Below are 8,929 nucleotides of genomic sequence, written 5' to 3'. Positions count from 1 at the left end.
TCGTTGCTGTTCGACTTCGCTCCTTCGACGACGTTCCCTTCCTGTCTGATCGGACGTTACAACATTTTGATCTGAAGCAACGACGGGAGCTCCCTCTCGCTCGCTGTGAAGGTAACTTTCTCCCTTTCGCGCGCTTCTTCGGCCAAATCCCGTAAATCCGACTTCTAGCGGGATTAGGATTTACCGGCATTTAGGGGTTTTACGCCATAAATCCGCAAATCCGGGATTTACGAATTTACCGTGCCATTTTTTGCGTTTGGCTGGTTTTACCGTAAATCCTACTAAAAACTCTAAATAAATCCGATACCAAACACCCCCGAAGGGTTCATCACAGTCCACTAAAATTCCCAATAGGCAAAAAAGCATCCCGTGGATAGAAGTCAAAGGTATCCAAATCACAAAATCCAAATCCAAATCATCCATCCAAGCCAACACAACTGAAGAAAGAATGTCCGCTAAATAACTATAAATCTAAAAAATGGGGAAACAAAGACCTCCAAAAAAGGCATCAGCAGACAAAATATCGCAAACAAGTAAAAGAAAAACCAATCATATGACAAAAATCCCCAATCTCCATCCAAGGCTTCTAACAAAAGTTGAAAACAAACACAAAGGGCCAAGTTTGGGAGAAGATGACGAATATGCACATAATTTTTCTAGGATGCAATTTTAAGATGAATTAAAATGAAGGGCCTTCTTAATTTTAAAACAAGTCTATGAGGAGCTGCAAAATTCATTCCCATACATTCTAGTATTTTTTCTCTCCAAATGTAGTAAAGAGAGCAAGAAACATCAATAAAATAGAAGTTCTTAACATGAATCCCAATATTCTCCATTTCAGAAATTGAAGACAACAGTTGAAGCTGTGAAGGTCTAAAGAGAAAAAGTTGAGGCCAAGGGATGAAGTGGTTAATGCTGCCAAAAGAGTGAAGGCATTCGAATAATAGAAGGGTAGTGGATTCATTAGACTCTAAGCAAAAAAAATAAGGATTAAGATGAATATTCATCTTAATTAAAATATCTAATATTTTTAAATCTTCAACAACAGCTTGCAAAGAGAAAACATTATATCTCAAAGAAATTTTTTTGTGCAATATGAGTGGATGCTAAGGAACCGAGGCCTGATCATGATAAAAATCATAAAGGAAAGTTTTAAAGCTGAGAAAGGTTTATTCTTCCAAGAGATGCCACAATCATCACCAATAGCAATGATATGAATCAAGCATTTAAGGTCCACATGAAGATCTTGTGGAAGGAGCCATCCAAAACCAGTAATAAAGGTAGAAACATAGACATCTTGAGGAATATGATATAATAATTGATTTGAATGTAGAAGCTCGTATAGGTTTCGGCCTCCAGGCAGCTAGGGATCCCAATGGAAAGAAAAGAGATACTCAATTAAAATTTTAAGTCATATTACATTTGATTTTACTACCAGCAAGGATACTTGCTTCCAAAATCTATATGCATAAATGGATGACTCATTCTAAGTAGAAACATATTTACGTATGCACCAACCAACAAGTGAAGAGTTTGTATAAACAAGTCTCCAAATGAAAGAGGGGAAATAAACATGATAAAGGCAAGCTATAACCCCCCAGATCAATGGGTTTGCAGGAATTCTTCCATGATACCAAGTGTAACTTTTTAAGATTAATGTCTCTATGATTGAGAAATCTAGCACATGCTCTGTTTATAAACTTGAAATATGATTTGGGCAAAATAATACCTCTTATCCCATTGGCAAATACTTAAATTAAAGCTTTCTAGCACAAGAGATGAATGTAGCTTTCCACTCATATAATTGATTACTAATTCTTTACAACAAAGGTTGAAAATCAAAAGTGAAAAGCCTCTTAGAAGAAATGAGAATGCTCAAATATTTAAAAGAGATATCCACTTTGTCGATGCTGAGGATGCCACAAACTTCCCGAGAGTTTTACACATGTTTGGAGAAGGAGATGCAACACTTAAATGGGTTGAGATAAAGGCCAGAGATCATAACAAAGACATTAAAAATGTTAATTATGTTAGATGTAATGTGGAGAGTACATTCACCAAATATGCGAACGTCATCAATATATAGGAGGTGGGAAACCTGAAAGTTGTAATACCTAAATCCAACAAATGGATTGAGAGGTTAGAAAGACCATCCATCACAATATAAAAGAGATAACGGGATAATGGGCACCCTTGCCTAAGCCCAATAGTAGAATTAAAATATCCATGAAGAGCACAATTGAAGCTGATAGAGAAGTTTACATCAACAATACAAGCCTTAATCCATGATACAATAATGGAGGAAAACCTTTTTGGAGTAGCTTTTGAATGAAAAAATCCCTAGAAACTGTGTTAAATGCTTTGTATATATATAATTTGGTTCATAAAATACTTTGCTTTACCTTACAAAAAAGCCTCCCTTAAAATATCAACAACAAAGAAATGTTATAAGTAGAGAGTCTACTAGTTGGATGTGCATGGAGCAAGCAATGAAGTGATTTTGAGGGTTTGATTTTCTTTAGAAGTGCTTGAAGCATTTAATTTGACTTTGGTTGACTATATGATTGATTTGGTCAATTAGGTCAAACCAAGGGTTAGGATTGGGTCTAACATATTCAAAATTATATATTTGATCCAATGGAGGTGGTCTCATGTAATGACGAGGCCATTTAATTTGAAATGTATGTTTGGGCCCTTAAAGGGGCATTTGGTCAATCATATTTGACTTGGTTAACTAGCTCAAACTAGGGGTGTAAGTGAGCCGAGCCAGCTTGCAAGATGGCTCGAGCTCGACTCGTTTATGGGCCCATGAGCCGAACTTATCGAGCTCACGAGTCGAGCTCGAGCTCAAACTGGAGCTCGTTTATTAAACGAGCTCAAGTTCGAGCTTGAGCCAGCTCGGCTCAAATAACTTTTAAATTTAAATTATTTTTTTTTAATCCGGTCTAAAACATTATTATATGAAACAAATTATTTTCTAATCCAGCCCAAAACACGTTGGGCTCGAGGTTTTGCAACTCGCGTACCGAAGTTGCATAGGGCTCGAAGACAATGTGACAGATGGACGCATGGATTTGAATTTTGAGAGAGAGACATTAGTCCTCTTGAGCATTAATGCATTTAATATTAATTCTTTGGCTTTGAGCGGGTTGGAGAAAAGTTGAATCCATATTTTGGGAATCAGGTGAGCGGGAGAAAAGCTTTATTTGGCCTATTCTTTAATATTAAATACTAAAGTTTAAATGTACTGCAGCATTTAACATTTAATATTAAAGCTGAATTCATACTTCGGGAATTGGGCGGATAGGATTCACTTGCGGGAAGCCTAATTCTGGCTTGTTAAGCCGCTCGATAAGCTGGCTTGCAGTGCAACGAGTCAAGCTCGAGTTCGAGCTGATTACCTGACCGATGAGTTGGGCTTGATAAGAGCCAAAACTTGACATGACTCAACTCGTTTACACCCCTAGCTCAAACCAAGAGTTGGGTTTGAGTTCAATGCACTCCTAATGATGTATAGGATGCATTAGAAGAGGTTCCATGGCTTAGTTTGATTGATCCGTATTGAAGTTAAGAGAAAACTTCAATTTGGCCCGTAGGGGCTTTAGGGTTAAGTGGGCCCATGGTCAACTTTGGGTCAACCAAGGTCCATAAAAGTTTAGCTTTTGCGTTTAACATGTCATAAATATGTTTATGGACTTGTTCAAATGTTTTGTGGAAGGTCTCAAGGTCAAATTCCACAAGATGCAAAGCACGTGGGTATAAGTTGTAAATATTTGAAGGTTTTATAGTTTTTGTTTCAATTCATCTTTAGGAGTTAGAGATCTTGGATTGACCTCAAATTTAGAGGGCTAACCATAGGGACATGCCTAATAAATATGCAATTGAAAAACCATAAATCCAATGTCATTTGATTTAGTTTTGTGGTGATTGAAAAATCACCCAAAAAGGGTTATGGGATATGGGCTTGAGCCTTGATTTTTTGGTTTGAAGTTTTGGATTTGCCTTTGATTTTGAATTTGATTGATTGAATTTGATTCACCTACATCAATGAAAATCATTCAAGTGATTGTTAATGATTGGGTGGAGGAGATCAAGTGGTGATCATTAGGTGACCATTACTTGTGGGAATTTGTATTTGATTTTTTTAATTTATTTAGTTAACCTCACTTGAAAATGAGGTCAAAATCTACTTAAGCAGGTTGATGATCCGGGGGGGGGGGGGAGGGGGGGGGGGGTAAAGAGGAGGTGGGGGTTGTATGTGGAGGGATTTGAGAAATTGAGATTGATGGGCTGAATGTATTACATAGTACAAATAAAAATTATGATTAGGTTAAAATTATTTAATATATTAGCGTTAATTTTTTTTTATAAAATTTAATTCATGAGTAACTAATATATTATGTGATCTTAATTAAAATTTATTTAGTTTAATTAAAATGATAAATCTTGGCCTGCTAAGGAATGAGAAGAAAGAGAGTTAATACTTTTAGATGCTATTAATTAATTATTTAAATATTTTTATAATGTTATATAATAATTATTTTTATTGAAATTATATTAATCAGACTATTTATTTTAATTTTTAATTACTAATTATTTAATAAAGCTTTTCATCTACCGAATTTCTTCGTTACTGATTGCTTTTCCTCGTAGCCAGTTCTTAGTGCTGGAATAGTGTGTTGAAGGAATCGCTAAAGAAGCTTCTCCGGCTCCTTCCAGGACGTCGGAGCGGAAGTCACGATGAGAGCTCGCTCTGCGACGGTGACCATCTTTATCCCTTTCGCGCGCTTCTTCGGCTAAATCCCGTAAATCGGCCGAACTAGGATTCAGTAAATCCGGGATTTACGGTAAAAAGACGGAAACGGAGGATTTATTCCGCCATGAGATTTACCAGGCGCTCAAGTTCCGTTCGCTCAAATCCTGCTTAAATTTTGTTGCCAAACAGCCCCTAAAGGTACATTTGAGCATCTCACCCGTCACGAAGATTTCTTTCTTTTCAACTGTTCTTGCATGAAAGATATGGTGATGGTATGAAATGCTGGTTCCTGTTTAATTAATGGAAAGCCATTCCTTTTTAAGAACTGGACTTGGAATTTTCAACCAGTGCTGCTGGAATGAAGCAGGTTTGTCAAAAGTAGCGATTAAATTAGGAATTTCACTAGACATTGATGACCTCACTTCAACCAAACCACGCATAATCTTTGCTGGAATATGTGTTAAAATCAAATTCTCCTCACCTCATCCTGACTCAATATCTCTAAATTTGAATGTTTTCAAAAGTTTTCTCAGAAATGTACAATATGGTTGAAAGCCGGGGGCTGTTTGGTAGCATCTTGGATTTGATTTAAGTAGGATTTCGTAAATCCTCTAAATCTGGATTTCGAAAATCCTGAGAGGCTTAAATCCTGAAAACTGTTTGGTAACATTCATGATAAATCCTCTTAAATCTCATGTAACTGTTTGGCTATAGAGGAGGATTTACTGAGGGATTCTTTCTCTAGCATCATGGATTTCGTAACTCCAGCAAAATACAGGATTTGGGAAATCCGGAATTTAGAGCGAATCGGCGGAATTTTCGGTCCGAGGATTTCGTTTGTGGTGAGATTTGGATTTGCATTTTAGGCCGTTTGGCTGGATTTCGCCCAAATCTGGGCATAAATCCGCCTAAATCTGCATACCAAACAGCCCTTAAGGTGTGATGCATTTACTCATGTTGATTCTACCAGCGCTCTCTAGCACCAGCTCAACCCATTTCTGAGTTTCGTGGTAGAAGTCAAGGTGGTTCTCCACGCAATTATGGTTTTGTTCTCGCAATAAGAAAATGGCCACCCCTCTGAATATTGTCAATCCATTCGGTGAGGTTCACTTTTTCTCTAGATCTCACATACCCATTGAAATGCTTTCTGGAAACCCCTCGGCTGTGGTTGAGTTGGGATCCATTCCCTCTACAATATCCTTTCTATTCTCTACAGACTCAATCGACTCTCCTCTTACAAATGCTCCATTGCAGATTATTCTACCCTCCATCCCATCTCTTTCTTATATGGTTTGGAAGTTTGTTCTTCCTTCCCTCCCCATCCCCCTAATAACATTCCCCGTGATAAGAAAAAACACCCCTTCCGAAGTTCAACTCCTCCTAGCTTACTCTAAAAAAAGGACCATCCAAATCATAACTGTCTCAGTCTTATGTCAACTTCATGTATACGTTCATAAAATGTGTGTGCTCTCAAGTGAAGAGCGCATTTTGACTATCATCATTTCATTGAGAATTACAATATTGACATTTTTTCCTTTTGGAGACAGAAAATAAATAGTCTCTACTCAATTCTAGATTCAACTAGAATCTCAAGGCTTTGGTCTAGAGGATAGTTCTAACAATTTCTTCCATGCCTATTGATGTTGTATATGGATTTAGTGGATTGAGTGAACTTCACTTCCCTTTTTTCCTTCTTGTTTGTGTTTGCTTGGAAAAGCAATATTCTTCAATTCATTTTCATCCTTCTTGACAGTCATTTATGTTCAGAATGTTTCTTTTGTAATAATGGGCATATGGGATGCCATTAGTAATCTCCCCTCTAACATTTCTCATAATTAGGTTTTTTTTGGGGGATTTCAACTATTCTCGGTCATATAAAAATAAAGTGGGTGGTAGAATGCCTCTACTCACTAAATATATCGACTTGACAGAGTGCATCCTTAACTTTGGATTATATGAGCTTCCTAATGTTAGCCTTTCATAACTTTTGGTTTAACAAACAACAAACAATTGTAGGCAACAATCACATATCAGATTTATTAGATTTTTTGTTATGCCTCCTGGTTAAAAAAATTTTCCCTCTCTTTTTATGTGTTCCAACAACTTTCATAGGATCACTTCCCTTTGATTTTGAAAATGCAATTGACTTCTCCCTCTCCTCAGCGTAGATTCTTCTTAAAAAAATTTTATACATGATGTGATGGTTATTCTGTTGTTCTCTTATGGGCATAGAATCATTTATTTATGGGGGACCTCATCCACATGCTTGACAAGAAGATGAAATATGTTAAAATAGCTCTAAAACAAGCTTCTTGTCATAAGGCTGGTCATTTTTACCAACCTACTATTGGCTATTGAGTTGCGCTCTCAGCAGGAGGTAACATTTAATAAAATAATTGTGGAACCACAACTTGCTCTTGGAAGTTAATTCCAAAAGGGAGTTACTTCTTTTGGTTTTCTCCTGTGAAATCAAATGGATGAACAACGTGCCAGAAATTGCTTGGTTCTCTAGATGTGTTGAAGATCTTAAGTTCCTTTATTAGAGGAGAAAAATGCATGAAAAATATGAATCTGATTAAAGATATTCACACTTGATGCATAGCATCTTAACTAAATTGTTCCTTAGGCATATTTTAATTAGTTTGTTATGTGCTTCTTACAAGTATCTTCTAGAGTATTCTATTTAGCTTATATAAGCAAGTTTTGTAGTAGGAAAAGGCATTGAAGAATATTAAGACATTTTAAAGCTTTGAAGTTTTGTTTCTCTTCTTCCCTGGATTGGGATCGAAATCCTTCTTGCAGGTCGATTCTTCCGACCATCCACTACATCAGTTGGTATCAGAGCCCGGAGCTTGTGAAGATCGATGGACTGCGGAAGAAGGTCGGATGTCGACGACGATCGAAGTCGCAGAATAAGAATGGCGGTCAACGACGATCGACGCCAAGGAAGGTGGGCTGTCGACGATGCTCGAAGCCGGATCGCCTTCTATTAAGCTCAAGCGAAGGAATCACTTGATCTGGTAGACAGAAACCTTGATCGGATTGACAGAAACCTTCGGGCAATAAGGAAGATGCGAATGTCGTCGGCAACCATACCGAGGTATTCTTCTTCATCTTCGCTCTCCTCGTCCGCTCCACGCAAACGCCATCAGTCCCGCCGTTCTCCCACCGTCGTTGATGACTACCCTCCGCTTGAGTTTCCGCTCCGATGACGCGATCCTCCTTCGCTTCATTGCCAGATCCGTGTTCCCGAACCTCCATTTTCTTCTATTCCCACCACCGCCGTTGATTCAAACCATCGCTCAAGTGGCGATCCGAGAGCCTACACTTGCTTTAGTTCACCCGAATTGGCCGATCCCACTCCCGCTCCCACTAGACCTGTCAACAATTGATCCGACCCGAAAACCCGATCCGAAACCGACCCGAAATTCTCTGGTTCAGGTTGACCCGGTTAAATAACGGGTCGGGTTAGGGTCTGGAATTTCGACCCATTTAGCTATTCGGGTCGGGTCCGGGTTAACCCGGAAACCCGATAGTAACCCGAAATGACCCGCGACTTTAACAATTTAGGGCGTCTGTCGAGCGACGAGCGGGGTCATATCTCATTTGTTCTCGACTTCTCGTATCGCACTCTCGCTCCGTCTCCTGAGTACTGGCAGAACTGGCTTCTGTTTAGGTTTTCCGATTCTCTTAGTCTCCTCTCCGCCTCTCAGTCTCCTTTAATCGGCTCTCAGTCTCGTCGGCACTCGGCACGACGGCGTCTACGCTTACGCTTCACACATTCCCTAATCTATTTCACTGTTTGTATCTCGTTTCTCATTTCTATTAGTATTTTTTGATAGTTTAGCTTTAGAAGATGAAGACATGAAGGTTTTGACTTTGATATTTTGTGTTCTTCATTTTATCATATTTTGTGATCTTCAATCCCGTATTCCGGTGAATTCTATTGCTCTGTTAGGGTTTATTTCGGGTCTTTCGGCTAGGGTTATAAAAATTTGGCAATTCTTGAAATAATGTTGGCAAATGGCAATGGTGTTTAAGACTTTAAGTGATTAAGCAACATATTGATTTTTCTCTACTCTCTAGCTTTGAGTCCTTGAGGCAGTTAGCTGTTACTCTGTTAGCCGGTTAGGGAATCTTGTATTTTTTTCCCATTCCTGTTTTGGTTATTAA

At 38.3% G+C, this 8,929-nt stretch overlaps 1 protein-coding gene across 5 annotated transcripts in view; it reads left to right on the top strand.

Annotated features, from left to right (window-relative positions):
* The first annotated feature begins 49 nt into the window (after positions 1-49).
* LOC110098509 (putative lipoate-protein ligase A) overlaps positions 50-8,929 on the top strand; it is a 17,042-nt gene continuing 8,162 nt past the window's right edge. For 2 of the 5 annotated variants that reach the window (XM_020825363.2, XM_028698295.1), the window contains exons 1-2: positions 50-111; positions 4,658-4,954. The gene's annotated coding sequence lies outside the window, so the exon portion shown is untranslated. Of the gene's footprint in view, positions 112-4,653; positions 4,955-8,929 lie in introns of all 5 variants that reach the window. The other 3 variants (XM_028698296.1, XM_028698294.1, XM_020825364.2) reach the window with 3 other exon arrangements.

The sequence above is a fragment of the Dendrobium catenatum genome, unplaced genomic scaffold (genome assembly GCF_001605985.2).
Source record: "Dendrobium catenatum unplaced genomic scaffold, ASM160598v2 fragScaff_scaffold_1061, whole genome shotgun sequence".
Classification (NCBI taxonomy): Eukaryota; Viridiplantae; Streptophyta; class Magnoliopsida; order Asparagales; family Orchidaceae; genus Dendrobium; species Dendrobium catenatum.
The sequence above is the reverse complement of the archived record's forward strand: the minus strand, read 5'-3'. Positions and strand labels throughout refer to the sequence as shown.